Source organism: Pinus tabuliformis, chromosome 9 (assembly GCF_031772625.1).
Source record: "Pinus tabuliformis cultivar Carrire ecotype Pingquan chromosome 9, CPIR1, whole genome shotgun sequence".
Lineage (NCBI taxonomy): Eukaryota > Viridiplantae > Streptophyta > Pinopsida > Pinales > Pinaceae > Pinus > Pinus tabuliformis.
Genome location: NC_142307.1, coordinates 2023076283 through 2023098329, shown reverse-complemented (window position 1 = coordinate 2023098329; position 22047 = coordinate 2023076283).

Sequence of the window (22047 nt, the reverse complement as noted above, 5' to 3'; positions counted from 1 at the left end):
CACCAGTCTTGTAATTACATCACGGCCATTCTGTTGTAGCCGTAATACCCACTGCTGAGCACTGTTTTCCCGTATAGCTCTCAACTCTAGTATTCAAAAAGCGCTGTCAGAGCAGCAAGAGAGCTGGTAACCGAAATGGGCAAGTTATTAAGAGCAGAGCCGGAAGGTTCTAAGTTTCTAGACGGTTACCCACAAACAAAGGATGCCCTGCAGAAGGCCAAGTGGTTAAAATTTATTCAGAAATTCAAAGGATATCACAAAGAAGTTACCAAAGCATTTGCCCGATCATTTAATGGAAAAACAAATACTGTGGAGGTAGGAGACCTGCAGTTCACTGTCACAGAGAGCAGCTTGGCTCAAGCAACTGCTTTGCCTCGTACTGGGGAACGTTGGTTCAAAAATCGAACTGTTGAAGACCAAGAGTGGAAGAACATGTTGAAAAATCCAGGTATGGATACCACTATCTTCACCAAAGGAATACCTGTAAGTGTCATCAAAGAGGAATGGACTGCCTTACTTTTGCTAGTTCAGAAATTTTTAACATGTGAAGGCAGATTTGGTATAATGTATGTTTATCATGCAAAGATAATGATGCATTTTATGGGTGAACATACCATCAATCTCCCTTATTTCTTGCTAGCTAGTCTAAGAAAAATGAGTGCCACTGTTCAGAAACATGTGGGAAACATTGAGCCCCACTTATATCACCATGGACTCATTAAAATCTTGATTGAGGAGCAGTTAAAAATTAAAAAGGATACATGGGAGAAGTTCCTTGTTAGAAACCATTTTCAAGAGGCAGCTGAAGCCTCTAGTAGCTCTCCTAGGGTACCAAAGAGAAGTAGAAGAAAAGGGAAAGAAATGGTTACCCAAGAAACTGCTGTAGAAGAAACTGCCCCAGAAATTGCTATAGAAGAGACTACTGCCCAAGACACTGCTGTAGAAGTTGAAGAAATTGCCCAAGAAACTGTTCAAAAGGAAAAGAAAAAGGGAAGCAGAACAAAAAGACAAAAGAGGGATAAAGGGAAAGCCATTTTGCAAGAGTCATACCCTTCACCTGAGCCCTCAATTGAAGAAGATACCCAAACATTAGCTCATAGGCTTGCTCAGCTCCATGAAACTGCCATCTCCAAAAAGAAACAAAAGCAAAAACAGCAAAAGCCAAAGAGTACTAGCTTGCAAGTGAGAAGAAGCAGTAGACTTATAGAGAAGAAAAGTGTGACTAAAGAGAAACAGTCCCATTTCATTGATTTGGGCACACCTGAGAAGACTCCAATTCGGCTAGATATTGAGCTAAGTCCTCCAAGAGAGGAAAGTCCTTTCCAGCAAGAGAGAGAAAGCAGTTTTCAAGGATTTGAATTTAGGCCAAGACAAATACCTGACATTGACCCTGTCCAGCAGGAGGCATATGATTATTTGGAAACATTAGAGCAATCTATTGCTGGTCCTAGTACTTTCTTGCCCCTTGAACAGCAGGTTCAATCTCTGAAGCAAGAAATATTTGAGCTAGAAGTCCTCAATCGCCATATCAAACAGGAAAACGAAGCATTGAGACAACAGAGCAACGTGGACAAAATGGTCCACGACAACACAATGCTTCATTTGGGTCTTTGGCAGAGAAAGAACAGGAAGTTGAAGAGGAAATGCAACAAATTGAGCAGGGCCTTGGTTAACTTGAAATTCAGGTGCTTGATTAGGAAACCAAGAGAAAATTTGACAACAAGGAGGAAAAGGAGAAGGTTAGATGTCTTGGCAGAGGCATCTGAACATGTGGACTGAAAGATTATGACAAAGTTTTGGTTGCATGAGGACATGCAACACCCTCACAGTGGGGGTATGTTGAGCCTCAAACCTGCACTCATTTACCTATCCTCCCAACAGCTTTTCCCTATTCACTTCTCTCTTTTTTCATCATTTCCTCCATCAACTTGTTCAATTCATTGCATTATATGTCTTTTTAACATGATTTGTTGACTGTGCTAATGATTGACTGTTGGTTTAGAATTTTGGTACATGTACAACAATTCCACAGCTGTTATGCAATTCCGCAGCTGTTCAGAGATTCCGCAGCCATTTTCTTGTTTTCTATGTTCCACATGTCCTCCAAAGGAAAGGGCCACATGGGCAAGTTGGTATGACTGTGTACATGGTTCGTGTGCTATCAGCTAAGCCAACTCGTTCATATATACCCCCGGTCAACGCAGGTGCACTCACGGTCAAACAACAAAGTTCCAAACGGTGGCACGGCTCTGCGTGAGCAAATGAGACACGGAACCACAGCTGGCACTTCCTCCATGCCACGAAGACAGCAAGGGACAAGATCTAACCATAGATTTACTCCCCATGATGACCGTTTCCTCCAAACGTGCACGGAGTTGCCTGCGTGTTGTTGCATAGTTAATTAGTCAAGACTGTAGTTGCTTAGTTTACGCAGAGGACAGTTTGTCCCTGTGCCTATAAATAAAGCGTTTTCCAACGCTTAGAGATTAGCTTTTTAATATTGTAATTGCTGTAATTATTTTGGTTACCAAACTCTGTTTTAAACACTGTTTTTTACAGCACTTTTTCATTGTATTTTGACATGTTGATTTAATATAAGAAGACCGTTCCTGTTCATCTCTACGTAGCTGATCTTTAACTGGTTGAGTGGATGGAGGGCCCCCATCTGCCACAACCTATGTACAGTAGAATTTAACTTTATTTTCCTGCCTTTCTTTGTTTTTATTTTCACATGTACAATAATGTATAGTTTGATTTCTGCAGTTTTTCATTTCTTTGAACATGTATAATAATGTACAGTTTGATTTCATGCCTTTACATTTCCAACACTTTTCAGAACTGATCAGTTTGTTTATGCAGGTGTGTTAGGAGCCTGGGATAGTGTGTTTTTATTTCTTTTTATCACTGATGGTATTTGAAGTTGTCTTGTCTTAGCTGCTGATTTTTACCTTGCTTACTTAGTTTCATTGCTAGTTTACTTTATCAAGTTTTTGACAAGTTGCTTACTAACCTTTTGATGGTCTTCTCATCATAATTGACTAACCTTTATTGGACCAAAATATCATTGAGTGGCAGCTTGGTTTGATTAGCTTTTGGACTCATATTACTGATTCCTTCTTAACTATTTTCACATGAACAATTTCAACTAGAGGCAGAATGTTAAGCAAGAATGAAGTGTTATGATTTGTCATTTAAGTTTTGCAGTTAAAGTAGTGTTTTTCAATTTCCATTGAGTTAACATAGATGCTATTTTTGTTCTTATCAGCAGCATAGATAGTGGACTAGTGCCATTAGTCACTTTGTTTAATGCTTTTCTTTCATTTGAAGTTTCAATTCCATTGCAAGTCACTTTTCAAGCTTTCTCTTTAAATTTCAAGAAGCATTTAGAAATCACCACATACACACACATTCACTCACTTGTTTATAACTTCATCACATCACATTAGGAAGATAAGTCAAACACAAACTAAAAACGACAAAAAGAACTAGGAAAGGCTGCTTAAGTATATATTGTACACTTCACTTCATCAGCTTACGAGCCCCGAGTTGACAATTTATGATAGCAATTTAGACAACACTAAATTGACTAAACACGCAGGAAGGAAGTTCGTCGGAGCCATACCCGGCTGTCTACTCGGTCCCACCTCCAAGCAACCTAGTTGTCTCCTTCGACTGGAATCCGCTAGGCAGACCCCGTTTGCCAGCAAGCATACCATTCCGAATTATCGTTCAAATATATAGAATGGTCATGGTTGGTACCATCATAGATGAGGGGGCTTCTGTGAGTATCCTTTCTTCAACTGCTTGGAAAGCGCTTGGTTCGCCATCGCTTTTGCCTGAAATGAGAAATCTGATAGGCTTTGATAAAGGAACCAATCGACCTTTAGGGATCCTTCCCGATGTGCCCATAACATTGAGAAGGAAGACAGTTCGCATGAACGTAATGGTAGTTCAAGGACCCTTGGATTATAACCTACTCCTTGGACGAGACTATATTTATTGCATGGGAGCGATTGTCTCCTCACTCTTTAGAGTAATGTGTTTTCCGCACGAAGGAAGAGTGGTCAAGCTCGTAGACCAGCTTTCATTTCCTGGATCACGCATAGCAAATAGTCATATACCATCCCTAAATGGTCTTTTCATGCAAGAAATGTCTCAATCCCCAGTCCGTCCTCCCGATGAGCGCGAGTAATTCGGAGGGATATGACTGAAACCCAGGGGGCATGCATCCTGGTCTGTTCCGGCAAGAAAACTTCGGGTATAGGGTAGGTTTCCGTGGAAGAATATGACTAGTCTGTACCCCGTCCGTGAATGGAAGAGGGGTTATTCTGGAATAAGATTCTCTTGTCAAAGTTTTGTGAGTTGGCGGGCATCATCACTCACCTTTTTTTATTTCGAGAAACATCGTCGAAGAAGTGTTTTGTTTACGCCGTAAATAGAATAATCTTTGGGTAACCTGTAAGAGGTAGACCTCTCTCGGTAAAACAAATGTTTTGGCGGAAAGAAGTAGAGGTAACCTTGAAACTTTGTTTTATACCTGGGGGCATGCAAACCTTTTGGAGTGCAAGCAAAGAGCGATTATTTATCTGTTTTTTGGATTAGTCGTTTCCTAACTTGCATAAAGAAAGGATGTGGGGCAACACTCGAAAAGTTGCCATTTTTATATGAGACATTCTTATCATATGACTGGATTAATCGAGCAGTGTTACCGCAAGGTTCAAGCTCGTTAAAAAATAAACCCGCACTGAGCAAATGTTTCCACCCGCGTTTAAGCTCATTAAAAAATGAACTATCCCCTGGTAAATAACCACCGTGAATGAAGCATTTTCAGCCATTAAAGCCTTGGTCGAGTTTGCACCGTCACCTCCACTTTTCCATTGGCCGATCATTCACCTCCATTTGATTGTTTACCCATTTTGAGGAACAGCTGCGAAGAGTGATTTCACTAGCCATCCTTGTGACACTGCCATGATTGGAAAATTCCAAACCTTACCTGGAATCAGCTGCTACCCATTTTATCACTCGTTCCTCAAAAGACGAGTCTTCTTTAAGCTCTTTTCAACTGACTCGTAAAATGTGAAAAGATTGCCGAGTTTTGGCCTTCCAGCTCGTTAAAGCGACCGGGAGTGCTATCCCTCCGCTAGATTTTAATCTTTTTGGATCAGAGGGATTATTGCACAAAAAGACCGAGCGCTTGTTTTATTCGGCTCGTTAAAACTATCGAAAACTCATCCCTTCTGTATTGTTTTATACTTTTTCAGACTTAAGGGATTAGATGAAGAAAAAGGAATTTTGGAGTTACCTTTACGTACCTTTTCAGACTCTCTAAAAATGAAAAGGACTGAGTTATCTTTGTCGTTAGACTCATTAAAAAGATTAATAGCGACAAACTTGTCTTTAGGCGAGAACGAGTTTCACTATCGCTAGGCTCGTCAAAACATAGCGATGGGTTTGCCCGAAGGGCAAATTATAGAACAAGCATATGTTATCCTCCTCAAGCTTGACAAAAATAAAGAGGTACTGGTCAGCAATGACTGGGGAAAAATTGGGAAGAAAACTCAAAGAAACTTTATTGGTAGCAAGTCGCTCTTGAACATGACACTTCCACTCCGTGCCTGAGTCGGGTTGGGTTGTTTCATTCGCCGGTCACATCACCATGGTCATACCATCCACATTTGGGGTAAATGCTACCAATCCATCACATAAGTGTCGCCGACATGTTCAAGAGAAGTCACCCGTGTCCCATCCACTACCATACATTATACTTCATTCTTTCATGACCGCCACCCTGAACCATATATCACCAGATCGTTTTCACCTCCATAAAAATCATTTGCTCCGTTCCGTGTCATTGATGTGGGATTCATTAAGGCCCTCCTTTGATGGATCGCTTCTTGTCGACATCAGCTCATTATCCAAGAAGTTGATCTAGGAACACCCCATTCAGTACTTTGAAGCTTGCATGCCTCAATGGCAAGTTTCTCACTTCCGGTGACAAGTATACATCAATGACCTTCGACCGAAAGATTTTGCGTGGTGTTCGACACCAAGTCCTTTATTCACACCACGTGAATTGTACTGCAGTACCTTGAGGGTCATTATCATTATCGGTGATTCCTCTCGCGCTTGTTAACAGTTTACATCATTGACTGGTAATCAAGCGATGTCTTTCCATGTTCGACTTCAAAACATTTCTCACATGGATCGACTTGTACTTCGAGTGAAGATCAGACGAGATTGAAGACCCCGGATCTAGTTTCATCCATCCGGGCTGCGATATATATTCAGGAAAAATAAAGACATTGAAATGTACAACATTGCAGCACAGATAATCATCCTACCAAAAGGATGATGACTTCATCAGAATCATCAGTCTACCATCAGACGATTGTCTGTCCTATGTACATGAAAATGAATTTATAAAGCTGAACATGGGAATGCCCACCTCAGCTAGATCATGAAAACAGTATGAAGATAACGTATTGTATTTTATCTTATTACAGGTCTCCTCCCAGCATTGAAATAACTTCGAATCCTCCTAATAAAGCATTTCACCCAATAAACGGCCTCATACTTTAGGGGGCAATTGTTATAGACATTTTTGTGCCTTACAACTCTAAGCATGAAATGTCCATAAACCAAGGGATCGTAAGTCCCTAAAAGTGTTGTTCCAGCTCCTAAAGAAACAAGGTCAACAAATTACAGCTTCTCCCAGAAGTTCTCCACCAAAAACTGCTCAGAACTAGTCAAATCAGGATCATTTCAGCTGCTCCACTAGCTAGCTGCGTTGCAAAGCACCCAAATACACTGGCTAGGTGCATTGCAACGCACTTGAATGCACTACCAGGGTGCGTTGAGCGGGAAATGACAAGTGGTAGAGTCATTCCATGAGGTGGAGAGACAATGGAAGCTTCCAGAATCTTCTCCAATGACACTTGCCTCACTGAATTCGACCAGTGATGAGTAAGAGGCTCTCAGTCTCCAAGTGGAAGCAAGAACTGACAGAGAGAGGCCACTAATCAATTCATAAGCTGACTCATCCTCTTTGCATAGATCTATATATGGATCCCTCACCAAGAGATCCAGAGGCTGGAATTTTGTACATTGCAGAGAATTGTTGTTGGTTTTGAGATAGATATCAGAGTATTGGGTGATTTATGCTTTGTTGGAGGTGAAGAGGGGATTCTATGCTGGGAGGTTGATGCTGGATCAGGAATCATCGGTTGTAACTCCTCCTGGATCTTCTTGTTTTATCAATAAAACTATTTGAGTTTCTCCTACATGCTTGTATATCATTGATGTTTGTTATATTTGTATGTTTAGCTTAAATCTGATCCTAAGCTATTTATGAACATAAATCCATGTCTTTGTGTAGTTTCTTTCTTCTGTGATCTTACAGGAACTTGGTGAAGCTGGGCAAGTAAGGGAGCAGGTAGCTGGAAGCTGTCAAAGAGGAGAGAGATTGGACCAAAGGACTAGCGCAAGACACAGGTTGGTTCATCCTATTTCTCTTCGTTTATAGTTCATAAAGGAGAATACAAGAGTAGTTTTCCCTGTTTGTTTCTGAGGTCACTGTCACACCTCGGTGGGATAGGGTCGTTCTAAATAGACACTTTTCCCGTTAACACTCCATGAGCCATTTTTCTTTCTCATCAAGACAATTGGAGACCCACATGGTGATGTGCTAGGTCTTATGAACCCTTTCTCGAGCAACCCCTGTACCTGCTTCTTGATTTCTACATTCTCTAAAGTGGACAACATGTACATTCCGATGTTAGACAATGGAGCATCTTGCTGCAAATTAATATCATGTACTATTTCCCTTTTGGGTGGCAGACCTTTAGGTTCTTGAAATAGTATATCATTTTCTGAAACAAATTATTCTAAATCAGCGTGTTGTTTAGCATTACAACCTTCAAATACATTGGTTTTATCAGGTTTCTTTTCCTTTACAACCATCAGTGAAAATTGTTTGCATGAATTTACAATTCTTTTCATCTGCCCTGAGTTTATGAGATATAATTATTCTTGAGTTTATGAGCTCTTACAATATATTCAATTCCATCTTTAACGAGTTGATACTGGTTTTCAGCTCTATAGAAAATGGCTTTTCTATCATACAAGGACTTCCTAAATCAATTCCACATATATCGAAGGGAACAATATCTAACTCAACCTCATCTACGAATGCTGACCAAAAGAAAACATAAGTTTACATTGTCAAGTCACTTGTAGCTTTGCTTTATCACATAACCAACCCAATGGATATGGCTTCTTGTGAGGTGTGGTCAGTAACCCCAGTTTCTTTACAATTGCTTTAGAAATTAAGTTTACTTGTGAGCCACTATCAAACAAAGTATCAATCTTTCGTTGCTTGGAAATAACTCTAATATGAAAAAGCTCATGTCTTTTCCTCTCATTTTCTTCATTATCAGTAGATTGTGCAGAATTACTAGTAGATGCTTCAGAATTTTTACCTTTTATACCTATGGCTGTGATTGTTGTTTCATCCCCTGAGTCTGATCCCAAATCCTTCTGAATAGCTGCAATAGTATTCTTCTTTTTGCCATCGTACTTCTTGGGTTTCAGTTCCTGATATAGAATTCAGCAGTGTTCATCATCATGCCCATCCTTCTTGCAATGAGTGCATGAAGGTTTGGTATTTTGCACAACATTTGCTTTCCTCTCTTTCCATTTCTACTTTCCCTTTTACTTGTTCGTGCTTGCAGTGGGTTTTGATGATCCCCCAATCCCTGGGTTCACATTCTTGCCTCTAGCCTCTAGATGTGTAGCCTGAACAGATACCTCATCTATGCTAGTGGGATTAAACATGAGAATGGTATGTCTCAAATAACTATGTAGACCACCTATATACTTCAGCAAAGTTTCAGGTGAGTCTAAAGAAATGCCTAGAATCAAAGCTCTTTCTCTAAATTCTTGGGTGTAACTTTGTACACTATGCCCTTTTAATTGGCGAAGAGTTTTCCAACTCATCATATCTTACTGCATATAAGCTAGTGTATAGAATTGTTTTTTAATGGCAGAAACAAATTCATTCTAGGTAGAAAGAATTTTACCTTGCTTCTTCAAATCATCTTGTGTCCTGCCTTCCGACCATACTAGGGAAGTTCCTCCAAGGCGTAGGCTATCCAGCTGAATCTTTCTCCTTTCTGAATCAATGTTCTACACTCTGCAATATATATCAATTTGTCTAATCAAGTTATCTAGCTTTTCTACATTCAATTCTCTGTCATAGATTGGCAAATCAAACTTCACGTCTAATTTAATCAAAGAAGGTTTCTTCTTTTTCTTTTCAGGGCTTTTTTTGTGTGATGAAGCTGATGACGGGGGAGATGGTGGAGAGGGCTTCTCTCCTTTTCCTTTTCCTTCTGGGTGGGCAACTAGAAGAGGTTCTTCTACTCCTTTATCTTGTTTGGAGGTTGATGAATCTTCACCTCTACCTCTCTTAAATTCTCTATACATTTCTTCTACCATGGCTTTCATTGTCAATAAACTGTCCATGAATTGGGAGTCTGATTCCAAGGGAATTTCTTCTAACATTTTCCTCTTTGGATAGACTCTTCTAATTGCTGGGTTAGATTCAACCAACTCTCATTCTCCTAATTTAAGCTTTAATCTAGTTACCATTCACAAACAATCCAACACAAGTTTTTCTAACCTTAGCAACCTAAAGCTCTAATACCACTTGATCTGATATTTATCCAAGACAATTAATAAGGTATTACAGACTCATGTGCATGGATGCGCCTATGTTATTTTATGCAACGGATCGATAAGGTTACGAAATACACAAGCAATGAAGCAGTTAAAGAAAACATAACAGGCAAACATATAAACACAACAAGTTTAATAATGAGTTCACCCAATACTCCTGGGCTATGTCTCCTGGTCCAGCCTTTAGTGGTGGCCTCTCTATTATGTTTTCAAAGCAGAGATTTTACAACAGTGAGCTCAATTTGAGTCTCACTTGGTAGATACAAATTAGTAAGACTGTACTTGGATTCCCCATGTCTCTGGAGTACACAGACTCTCCTCACTTAACTCTTGACCTCTATTGGTCACAGTAGTATGATCCCAATCTGAGACTCATACATGACAGGCATTATAGAGGAGTGCGCTTGAACCTCTCAAGCTTTCTCTAGAGTGCACAGACTCTCTGACTCTCTTTGCCTCTGTCTTAACTCTAGCTCGATGCTGCCTTTTCTTCTATAGATCAGCTCAGCTTCTTCTCTCTACTTTCGGCTTACTGCATATTTCTCTTCGCTTAATTCTCACTTCTCTCTCTGTCAGTTTGTGGCTTTAAAGGAAATCTGCTTCCCGACTGTTCGTTTCCACTTCACGGCTTTCCGGTTCCCCTGACTCTGTTCGTTTGAATCCCTATGTCCTGCGTAATCAGCCACTGTATAACACCTCACAGGGAGGTGGCCACCTAGTTCATAATGGATGAGTGTCAGTTCTCTTGGATGTATTTGAAATGATGTTTTTCCGTTAACTCCAAGAATGCCCCTGAAACATGACCTTCTACCAACACATTTTCCACATCGGACTTCAAATCCTATGTGACCTCGCTTCATAACCTTGTCAAATCCGATCATCCATCGGAACGCATCTCCGCCGTTGATCTGGGGGCCCCAGGTCCGACGACCATCATTCATATTGGGCGGCTAAGTAACATGATGTTTACCTGTCCGATGTGAGTGGTTCTCTCTCTCTTCTCCGGGATGCGTGGCGATCGCTGTGTGGCATCAAGCAGAACTCAGTCTAAACTGCTTACCACTCGAAGCCCCTCCGATATTCTACCGGTTTTGTGGAATCTCGCTCCGACGGAACCAAAGCAATATTTTCCGCATTTTATAATTATTTTGGGTTCCGGTGCTTAGGGCTTCTCTTCACTAAGAGGTTTTCCTGCGATATGCGATTAACGACTTGTTGCTAATTGCGTATCAGAAACTACTTTCATTTCTTAAAATTATCCCTGCATTTTCTGGTTGGGGTCAGCGTGCGTTACCATGCTCCACCGCTCTGTGCGCTAGATCGATGACCCTCATTGATTCGTGCTGATTGCCATTGCAACTGTCTAAGGATTCCCTCCAATAGCTTGATCTTTAGAAGACTTTTAATCTTTCGTATAATTTTGAAAGAGTTCATGAAAACTTAGAGAGTGTTCTAGGATCCATTTGGATCAGTTGCCGAAAGGACCGATAATGTAGGGTTTTGTTGGTTAGCGCAACTAACTCTAAACCTGGGTCCAAGCCCCCTCAAGCCAACAAATGGTTCCATTGCTAGGACCAAGATCTATCTGAGGAATATGTGATGAGCCATAAGTGGACACTGGCTAAGAAAGAGATCAAAAAGTGGATAGATCAAAAGCTGCAAGAATTTGCAACCCAGGTGTTATAGACATTTTTGGGCACTACAACCCCAAGCATGAAATGTCCATAAACCAAGGGCTCCTAAGTCCTTAAAAGTGTTGTTCTAACCCCTAAAGGAACAAGGTCAACTGATTACAGCTTCTCCCAGAAGTTCTCCATGAAAAACTGCTCAGATTCAGCTGCTCCATGAAAAACTGCTCCATTAGTTTGTTTGTTTATCTTCCTTGATTGTTTATTTTATAAACTTACACACGGAGCCTGAAGTTGAGCCAGGTAGCTTTCGAACTGCATTTGCTATGCAAATGCAAAGTAGAGAAATGCCGCTTCAGTCAATCTTCAGGATTTGTTTATAACTTGAACAATTGATTCACAAACTCTCTGATTTCCCCTTGTGGTAGCTCTCAGAACCTTCTTAGATCTACCCCTGATTGTTGCATTACTGATTACCATTTTGCTCGGCCAAAACCCATGAAATGAACTGCAAACTGTGACCCGGAACCCAAGCAAAGTCTCGTCTCTGGCCCAACGCAAGTACTGTTCTGTGAATCTGAAATTCAATGCACTTCCCGAGTGTAGCAGGTGCGCTGCATTTCAAATTCCCTGTGTTACAGGTGCGCTGATCAGACTAGGCATTGTTCAGTTTTGGTTTCTGTGATTCATTCTTTCCAGTTCTATTCATGAATTTTGCTGCCTGTAATCAGTATATCTCTGTTTGAAACCCCTTTTCCTTGCTGTTATTCCGCCTCCGTTGTACAAAAGAACTGTAAATGTTTTTGTGTATTTGTTGAGTCATTTTCAGTTCTCCTTTGCAAAAAGTAATGTAATCGTACTGTCGTCCTTTGATTTGAAAGTGTCGCAAGTGTCGTTTTCAGTCATAGGAAAGAGTTTGGTTGCTGTAGATAGTCGATTATCCTGTTACTATTGTATTTGGTCTGAATTTGTAATTTTTCTAGTGTCAAAAACAATTATTCATTTCCAAATCGTAGAATGTTGTGATTGTCTCCATTTTTGATTTTGAAAAGAAACTTGTGAATAATTGTCGCTTGAAAAGAAATTCAGATTTGTGCATCAACTTTCTTTTTACCAGTCACATACTAAGAAAGTCGAAAACAAATACATGCATGTGAATTTGCATTTAGACTGTTTGATTGGTTTGATTTAGGACAGTGCAGTTAGAGTGTGCTCTTTGCTCTTTGTGAAAGAATACTGTCTCTCTTTCCTTAATAGCTAGGATTTTCATTGCACAAAGAAGATAAAAGACTGTTTATCATCTTAGATTGCATTTTAGGAATTATACATCTACATCTCGCGGTGAACCTGAAAGGCAAATTTCATAAACAAGATCAACTATAAAATAATTTCAATGAATCTAACAATGCTTTGGAACCTAACGCACAACATTTAGAAGTCTAGGTTAGAGACGTATTCCAGCGTCGTAAAGCCTTGTAACTGTTGTTTTCACTGATGGTTGGGTGATTCCTCCACTTTGAGACGATAAGTGCTAGTACGGACTTGTGCTCCCATGTACCGTCGAGTATATTTTGGGAGACCATAATAGGCTTAATCCTTTATCCATAGGAAGCCGTGTCTACCGCCCTATCGATCACAATGCACTGAACATAGCATTCGGGAAGATTGACTGCCGTACCGTAAAAAGTATTCTGCAGTTTTGCGATTGGTTTGGTAATCCCTCTACCTAGATTTCCAGAGCAGTCCCTTTCGTTCCTTTTCAGACTCCTTAACGGAAAAGGTCCATCTGAGCACTTGTCACTTCAGGCTCATTAAAAATTGAAGGCGACTAGTCATCTTTTGTTTTTTATCGACTCTTAAAAATTGAAAAAACAAGTTGTGTCAAAGTGTCTAAAATTTATTTTAAACGGAATAATCATCACCCTTTCCTACGTTGATCTTAGGTTGAGAAAATGGAACCCACCAACCAAGGAATTCCCCTTGGAGAAAATCCTACTCCCTTCTCCTCTTGGGGAGATGTTGATGCACCCCATATGGCCACATTGTCACTTACAGGATTGAAAATCGGCTTGCCCGTATGGCTCTTCTCAACCTCTGTCATTCAGAACACCGCAATTCCTGAACAATCGAGTCAGCAACTAGACAAATCCAGAGTTACCCACCAACCTTCTACTTCCTCCAATTCTTCCTCTCCTCCTTCTTCTTCGCTTGATGGGGTTGGTAAAGCCAAAAATCAAGTACCTGAGAAGAAGAAGGAGAAGAAGAAGAAAGAGAAGAAGAAGAAGGAGCCAAAAGGGAAAGGGGGCAACCAAGTGTCGTCTAGCGAAAATCCACACACTGCATCGACCAAGCCTAAATCGCCACGTGTCATTTGCAAAGGAGACCACTATCATAGAGATTTTCCTTTCATCCCTCGGATCTTAAGGGACTAGTCTCCTCGTTTGCACAACCCGGTGTCGTCAACCTCTGATGATCATGTTGAAAGCACACCGTCGACTAGTGAAAGTGAAGCCCCAGGACAAAAAGGAAAATATAGATTTCCTTGTAAACTGTGCGAAGGCGACCATGCCGTCCACCGTTGTCCCTTCTTAGACAAGGCTAAAAGAGTTTTGGGCGATCGTCTGGTCTCACCGTTACGACTTCCTCCTGGATATAAAAAACTCTTGCCGAGTCCGTCACTAGTTGAAAAGCCGGCTGACCCGCCCAGGTGGTCGGCCGAAGCGTCTATCATTGAAGACAAACCATATGAACCCATACGAGACGAAAGTCAAAAGGTCGAGGCAGTAGTTGACCCGGTCTTGCCTTCAGAGGTTCCATCTTCAGATGATACAGTCACAGAAGAGAACAACGATGACACCATCCAGATTCCTTTCGTAAGCACAGACTCCGATGAACATGGGGGCAATTTACCCATTCCTTTACCGCAGGAAGGAAGTTCGTCAGAGTCGTACCCGGCCGTCTATTTGGTCCCACCTCCAAGCAACCTAGTTGTCTCCTTCGACTGGAATCAACTAGGCAGACCCCGTTTACCGGCTAGTGTAACATTCCAAATTATTGCTCAACTATATAGAATGGTTATGGCTGGTACCATCATAGATGAAGGGGCTTCTATGAGTATCCTTTCCTCGACTGCTTGGAAAGCGCTTGGTTTGCCATTGCTTTTGCCTGAGATGAGAAATCTAACAAGCTTTGACAAAGGAACCAGTCGACCATTAGGGATCCTTCCTGATGTGCCCATAACATTGAGAGGGAAAACCATTCACATGAACGTAATGGTAGTTCAAGGACCCCTGGATTATAATCTACTCCTTGGACGTATTTATTGCATGGGAGCGATTGTCTCCTCACTCTTTAGAGTAATGTGTTTTCCGCATGAAGGAAGTGTGGTCAAGCTCGTAGACCAACTTTCATTTACCAGATCACACAGAGAAAATAGTCATATGCCATCCCTGAATGGTCTTTTCACACAAGGAATGTCTCATCAATCTCCAGTCCATCCGCCTGATGAGCGCGAGTGATTCGGGGGACATGACTGAAACCCAGGGGGCATGCACCCTGGTTTGCTTCGGCAGGAAAACTTCGGGTATAGGGTAGGTTTCTGCGAGAGATATATGACTGGTCTGTACTCCCGTCCGTGATTGGAAGAGGGAGTTATTTTGGAATAAGATTCTCTCGTCAAAGTTATGTGAGTGGATTGTCTCACCTTTGTCTATTTCGGTAGACATTACTGAAAAAGTGTTTTGTTTGCGCTGTGAATAGAACAATCTTTGGTAACCTGAAAGAGGTATACCTCTCCTGATAAAACAAATGTTTTGTTGGTGATTTGAAGGGTGACCTTGAAACTCTGTTTTATACCTGGGGGCATGCAAACCTTTTGGCGTGCGAGCAAAGAGCGATCAATTATCTATTTTTTGGATTGGTCGTTTCTTAACTTGCATAAAGAAAGGATGTGGGGCAAAACTCTAAAAATTGCTGTTTTAAAATGGGACATTCTTATTATACTACTGGATTAAACGAGCAGTGTTACCGCAAGGTTCAAGCTCGTTAAAAAATAAACCCGCATCGAGTAGTTTTAGCGCATAGTTCAAGCTCGTTAAAAAATAAACATAAGCCATGAGAAAATGTTTCCCCCCGTGTTTAAGCTCAATAAAAAATGAACTATTTCCCGGTAAATAACCATCGTGAATGTAGTACTTCAACCTTTAAAAGCTTTGGTCGTGTTCTCATCATCACCTCCACTCTGTATTGGCCGATCATTCACCTCCATTTGATTGTTTACCCTTTTTTGAGGAACAGCTGCGAAGAGTGATCTCACTAGCAATCCTTGTAACACTGCCGTGATTGGAAAATTCCAAACCTTACCTGGAATCAGTTGCTACCCAATTTTATCACTCGTTCCTCAAAAGATGAGTCTCCTTTAAGCTCTTTTCAACTGACTCGTAAAATATGAAAAGATTACCGAGCCATTGGCCTCTCCAGCTCGTTAAAGGGACCGGAAGTGCTATCCCTTCTTTAATTTTAATCTTTTTGGACCTAAGGGATTATTACAGAAAAAGATCGAGCGCTTGTTTTGTTCGGCTCGTTAAAAGTATCGAAAATTCATCCCTTCTGTATTGTTTTATACTTTTTCGGACTTAAGGGATTAGATGACGAAAAAGGAATTTTGGAGTTTCCTTTACGTTCCTTTTCAGACTCTCTAAAATTGAAAAGGACCGAGTTATCTTTGTCGTTAAACTCGTTAAAACTTAATAGCGACAAACTTGTCCACAACAGACAAGAACGAGTTTCACTATCGCTAGGCTCGTTAAAACATAGCGATGGGTTTGCCCGAAGGGCAAATTATAGAACAAGCATATGTTATCCTCCTCAAGCTTGACAAAAATAAAGAGGTACTAGTCAGCAATGACTGGGGAAAAATTGGGAAGAAAACTTGAAGAAACTTTGTTGGTAGCAAGTCGCTCTTGAACATGACACTTTCACTCCGCATCCAAGTCGGGTTGGGTTGTTTCATTCACCGGTCACATCACCATGGTCCCATCACACCATCCACATTTGGGGTTAATGCTACCAGTCCATCACATTAGTGTCGCCGATATGTTCAAGAGAAGTCATTCAGAGAATTCACCTGTGTCTCACCCGCTACAATACATTTACACTCCATTCTTTCATGACCGTCACCCTGACCCTTATGTCATCAGATCGTTTTCACCTCCATTAAAATCATTTGCTCCGTTCCGTGTCATTGATGTGGGATTCATTAAGGCCCTCCTGTGACGGATCGCTTATTGTCGACATCAGCTCATTATCCAAGAAGTCGATCTAGGAACACCCCATTCAATACTTTGAAGCTTGCATGCCTTAATGGCAAGTTTCTCACTTCCGGCGATAGGTTTACATCAATGGCCTTCGACCGAAAAATTTTGCATGGTGTTCGACGCCAAGTCCTTTATTCACACTACGTGAATTGTACTATAGTACCTTGAGGGTCATTATCATTATCGGTGATTCCTCTCGCGCCTGTTAACAACTTACATCATTGGTTGGTAATCAGGCGATGTCTTTCCATGTTCGACTCCAGAACATCTCTCACATGGATAGACTTGTACTTCGAGTGAATATCGAACGAGATTGAAGACCCCGGATCTAGTTTCATCCATCCGGGCTGCGATAAATATTCGGGGAAATAAAGACATCAAATGTACATCATTGCTGTACAGATAATGATCCAATCAAAGGGATGATGGCTCTACCAGAATCATCAGTCTACACTCAGACGATAGTTTATCCTATGTATATGAAAATGAATTTATAAAGCTGAGCATGGGAATGCCCGCCTCAGCTAGATCATGAAAATATTATGAAGATAATGTATTGTATTGTATCCTATTACAGGTCTCCTCCCAGCTTGAAATAACTTCAGATCCTCATAATAAAGCATTTCACCCGACATCAAAAGATTAACGACCTCATGCTTTAGGGGGCAACTGTTATAGACATTTTTGGGCACTACAACCCCAAGAATGAAATGTCCATAAACCAAGGGCTCCTAAGTCCCTAAAAGTATTGTTCTAACCCCTAAAGGAACAAGGTCAACTGATTACAACTTCTCCCAGAAGTTCTCCACGAAAAACTGCTCAGAACTGGTCAAAACAGGATCATTTCAGCTGCTCTATAGGCAAAGTGCATTGCATCTCACCTAAATACACTATGTGGATGCGTTGCAGTTCAAAAAGCCCTTCTATGGGGTGCGATGGGCGAGAAGTGACAAATGGCAGTGTCATTCCGCGAGGTGGAGAGGCATGGAATCTTCCAGAAACTTCTCCTGTGACACTTGCCTCTCTGAATTTGACCAAGGATGAGTAAGAGATTATCAATCTCCAAGTGGAAGCAAGAACTATCAGAGGGAAGACACTAATCAAATCACAAGATGACTCATCTCCCTTACAAATATCTATATATGGATCCCTCATCCCAGAGATCCAGAGGCTGGAATTTTGCATAATGTAAGGAATTGCTGTTGGTTTCTTGAGACAACATCAGATTGTTGGGTGATCTAAGCTTTGTATGAGGTGAAGAGGGGCTTCCTTGCTAAGAGGATGATGCTGGGTCAGAACAACTGGTTGTAACTCCCTTGGCTCTTTCTTGTTTGTCAATAAAAGCTATTCAAGTTTTCCTCCATACTCTTGTGTCATTTATGTTTTCTGCATTTGTATGGTCAATTTACATCTGATCCTAGATTGTTTATGATTATAGATCCATGTTCATGTATAGTGATATGCTACTGTGCTCTTACAGGTACTCTGTGAAGCTGGTCGTGCAAGGGAACAAGTAGCGAAAGACTATCAAGAGAGAGAGGAATCAAACTAGGAGATTAGCGCAAGACAGAGGTTGGTCTTCTTTGTTCTTCTCTCATCTATATTTCATAAAGGAAAAATGAAAGTAGCTTTACTTTGTTTGTTTCTAAGGTAGCTACCACACCTTAGTGGGATAAGCAGTTCTGTGTAGACACTTTTCCCTGTAACACTAGGAAAACAGGAATCCATGCCTATCGAAAGAAAAGTGGTTGAATAGATACTTATATACAGAAGAACACATAATTTTTTTCTGCTCTTTTTTTGTGCGAGTTGTTATCACTCAGAATTTTCCGTAGAAGTTATCAGAAGAAGGAAAAGATCAAGGTAACCACAAACCAATCTTTTAAGCATAGGCTCTAGCCAACCTATGGCTTGGAGAGGGCTCCCTCTATACGATTTAGCTTTATTTGCTGGGATTTTATGATAGTTATTAAAGTTCAGGGGGTTTTGTTTTGTATTGAAGGTTGGATGGTGGAATCCTTAAAACAGATGGGTAGAAGGATGTTTTTGGACCATTGGGCTATGGAGTCAAAGAAGGGCAATAAAATTGGATTTAACTCACTAAAGGGAGTGTTCAGAGGGCAAGCTAGTAGAGGAAAGTGAAGGTCTTTGGGCCAGATGGGTGAAATGATCTTAATAGGGTGAGAAAGCATTTAAGAATTCTCAGACCGGGATTAAAATGAGGAACAGAGGATAATCATGAACAAAGGGTAATTAAGAATCCTTTGCTATAGATTACAGGGAGACTACCTAAACTAAGGAGCAATCAAGAATTCCTTAACTTAGATAATTAGCATAAAACATTAAAATACATAATAGTTAAAACAGAGTGCAATGAAGCAAATTCAAAGATATCATTCCATATTATAGCATTCAGATTTCAGATATACAATAAAGATGGTGGAAAAACTTTAAGAAAGATAGTGACACAAGAGAAAATACTTGTCTGCACTTCGCTCTACACATGAATCTTGTGAAATGTCTCATCTTTATTCATTAATCTAGCTTGTTGGTCCAATCAGTGATACAATATTGTCGGCCGGATAAGTCGTTCTTGCGGACAAGACCGACCTCCCTAGTATCTATGGATATCTAGCGATAAGCAAACCAAAAAAATTCTATCTTTCTCTAAATATGCAATTTATAAATAAAGGCAAACAGGTATTTTAGGCCTACCTCGGGTCCAATGCTAGTTTGTGGAAGCCATGCTCCGTTGATCCAAATGAGCTCCCTTGTAAAGAATCTACAAACACAAACAAACACACACATTAAATAGCACCTAAAAAGCCAATATAATAAAACATATTTATCATGATGATCAAGGAGTTCATGAAATAAACCATATAAGACAATTTATTAAGAAAAATGAATCTAATTGTATTAACTTTAATCAAAGAAGAACTTTACAACGTTGGTGCCTTGATACTGTACAAGCTCCTCCCAGGGTCCAACAAGAATCTCCTCTACTTTGACAAGTTTCACTCTCTTCCCAAAGAAGCCAAAATGTATGTAATCTCTCCTCTCAAGCTTAACTAGGAAGTCTCAATTCCAACAACATTTACCTTAAAAAAATGTTCAGCTTCTAACCTCCTCAGCAACAAGCCCAATGCCTTAATTTATAGTGCAATGGAGGGAAGTTACTAGGTCCACCTTCAAAGGGATAAAGTCCTCCTTCAAAGGGATAAGCTCCTCTCATCAAGGGATTAGCTCCTTTAGTTATGGGATGCATGAACCACCTAGGAGCGAACCATCGACATCAAGATTCCTTCTAGAAGCATCCAGAATTAACCCAAAGTGAGTTTTTAAGAATAAACTTACGCCTTTTTGACTTTCACAGGGGTCCGCACCCACTCCTTTAGAGACAGAGTGGGCAGGTCCGCAGGTAACATGACCAAGGGGTGCGGGACCGCAGGTAATGGTAAGAGAAAGTGCGGAACCAGAGCTTTATTGATTTTCAAGGACTTTCTCTCATTTTTAAAGCTTGACATGAAGAGCTGAGGTTTGAGACTTGCTAAGGAGGACAGTATGAGTGATGATAGACCCATACTGACTACAAATAGTCATGGTGACAATATTTTGTGTAAAAGATTGCCCCCTAAAGTGCGAAGTCTGTAGTAGATGAGGATTTAATTTATTATCTAAAAAGAGTGAACTACTTTATCATTCGAGGATTATCTTGTGGAGACTCTGATTGGAACCTGTAAAAACATTCAATACAAAATATATATATGAGATCATATCATCGCTGAGGTAGGCATTCCCATACTAAGATCAAAACTGACTAGAAAACTAACTAAACTGCTCTGATATAGGAATGATCTTGTAATACATCACAAGTATAGACACATGTAGACACAGTATGGATGTAGCCATCTATTTATGAATAGTCCACTGTATAATGAATACAAAATTCCTCGCAGCCTGGATGGTGGAAACTAGATCCAGGGTCTTGATTTCTACTTCCAGAAATAGTACGATTCTATCCATGTAAATGAATGTGTCGAAGTCGAACATGGTAGAAACCACTTGATTACCAGTCAATGATGTAAACTATTAACAAGTGTGAGAGAAACCACCATTAATGTCAATGGCTCTCAAAGTACTCAGTTCAATCCATGAGATGTGAATAGATGTATTGATGTCGAACATGTCACAGAATCCTTTGATCGAAGGTAAATGATTCAACCTATCATCAAAGGCGAGAAACCTGCCATTAAGGCATGTAGATCCCAAGGCACTGACGATTTCTAGATCATCTTTCTAGATAATGAGCTGAAGTCTATAGAAAGCGATCCGTCGTAGGCAAGCCCACAACACGAAATCATAGATCAAGTTTGAAGAAATATAGTTGCAAGGGCTGACTCAGGGATGGTCAAGATGGATGACAGATATTTTGCAAATGAATGGTTTATTTGCACTGACCTCTTGAACACATAACGACACAACAGATGGTTTGGTGACAATTGACCCAAAGTTAATACCCATAAACCGGCTGAATACTTTCAATATGGTTCGATCAACTGTTAGGCGAAGGATTTCCCAACCCAGGTGAATAAAAAGTGTCGTGTTCAAGAGTGGTTAAATGTTTTTCTGAGACACAAAGTATGACAAACAGGCTCATTTTTCTCTATTTTCCCCCACCATTTCAGGCAAGTACCTTTTTATTTTTGACAAGCTTGAAGAGGATAACATCTGCTTGATTATAAGTTCATCCTTCGGATGAGTCCAACTTAGTTTAAATTTGAACCCTAAGAAGGAGTGGTCGATTCCTGTTTGTAATTGAACAGGTCCTTTACTGTTAAATTTTAACGAGTCCAGTATAGGAGAAACTCAACGTTTTTCAATTTTAGGGAGTTTGAAAAAAACTTAAGAAAACTCCATGGTTGTCCTTTTTTATAAATTTGTGTCTCCCAAGCCCGAAAAAGTATAAAATAATACTTGAGAGAACTGCCTGATCATTACGACTAAGGAGTACTTTTCATAATTAGTGTCTCTGATCCGAAAAAGTAAAAAAGCGATCAATGACACGTCGTTTTATAACCAATATCGAATTTGAAACGACAAAAATCCGACAATCTTTTCATGTTTTTACAGTTAGAAAAGAGCTGTAAGTGGACCGTCTTTTTAGTTCCGTTTTAACGAGATTAAAAAGAAAAACTCGGCAATCTTTTCATATTTTAGGAGTCAGAAAAGAGCTTAAAGGTGACTCTATTGTTTTTCGTCAAAAATGACCAATTTTGCCTAAAAAATCCGTTATCCTGCACAAAAACTCAAACATTACTCATACTTATTTAAAATAGATAAAAATGCTTCAAAAGTTACCTCTTTAA